General features: G+C 69.5%; 1 protein-coding gene across 1 annotated transcript in view; it reads left to right on the forward strand.

Annotated features, from left to right (window-relative positions):
• Positions 1–436: 436 nt before the first annotated feature.
• The window catches only part of POM121C (POM121 transmembrane nucleoporin C), a 17,158-nt gene continuing 16,441 nt past the window's right edge, over positions 437–1,153 (forward strand). Inside the window, exon 1 of the mRNA XM_027861665.1 lies at positions 437–491. The gene's annotated coding sequence lies outside the window, so the exon portion shown is untranslated. The remainder of the gene's footprint in view (positions 492–1,153) is intronic.

Raw genomic sequence — 1,153 nt, forward strand, 5'->3', positions numbered from 1 at the left:
ACCGGGACCGGGACCGAGACCGAGACCGGCACCAGAGCGAAGCGGAACGAGCGACGGCAGAGGGCCGCGGCATCCGGGATCTCCCGGGGCCCCTGGGTGCGGGGTCGGCCGGGCGGCGCTGCGGCGCTGCTGGGCCTCTCGCTGCTGGGCCTCACGATGTTCCTGATGCCAGCGGCGGCGGCGCTGGCCTGGCTGGGCGTGGGGGCCGCCGCGGCCTGGTGGGGCCTGAGCCCCCGGAAGCCGGCCCGGTGCCCGTACTGCAGCCCGCTGTTCTCCCAGCCGCGGGCCTGCCGCCTGCCGCCGCCCGCCGAGGCCGCGGCGGACGGGGCCCCGCTGCAGCCGCCGCCCCGGGGCCTCGGGCCCGCCGGGCAGCCGCTGTTCATGGGCATTTACCTGGGCGGGCCGGGCCCGCCCGAGCCCCCGCGGTGGGAGCGGCCGTCCCAGGCGCCCTCGCCGCAGCTGCTGTGCCCGGCCCGTAGGTTCCAGTTCAGGTGAGGCCGGGCCTCGGGGGTGGGAGGGGGCTGGGCTGGGCCAGGGTCTCCCCCAGAGAGGGCCCTTCCGGGCCCGCCCCTGGACTCCGGGAGCCCTCCTCGAAGCGTCTCCCCCGAGCCTGGGGGGCGGCGGCGGCGGGGTAGACCCCTGGCGGGGGGGGGGGTCCCACCGCTGGGAAGCGTGAGGGCAGATTCGAACTCAGGGCTTCCCGACGCCGCGCCCCCACCCCGTGGGCCCTTTAGCCGTCTTGGGAGCCAGTGTAGCGAGGGGTTCAAGGGCCTTGTGAGCCTTAGAGAAGGATGTCCGGGGGAGCAGAGGCTTCAGATTGAGGGGACGCTTCGTAGTCAGGAGCAGTGTGCTTGGTAAGGCCCAGAGCAGGCCTCGTGGATCCCCTGTAATATGTGGTGGGACTCCCCATTTAGGGAGCAGGAAGGATGCAGCACTTCCCTCAGCATACGGTAAATGGTATTTTGTCAGTCACTCTGGTCTCCCCTGTTTGGGAGGGAAGGGCAGGGATGCCAAAGGGATAAAGCTGTCTCTCCCTAGTACCCCACCCCCCACTGCTAGTTCATTCTATGGCATCTCTGCTTCCGACAAGTGGCCTTTAGACCAAGTCCAGTTTTTACAGAACAAATCCTTTTATTAAGGGGATTTGTTCATC

Source organism: Vombatus ursinus, unplaced genomic scaffold, assembly GCF_900497805.2.
Source record: "Vombatus ursinus unplaced genomic scaffold, bare-nosed wombat genome assembly UNPS02014768.1, whole genome shotgun sequence".
NCBI lineage: Eukaryota > Metazoa > Chordata > Mammalia > Diprotodontia > Vombatidae > Vombatus > Vombatus ursinus.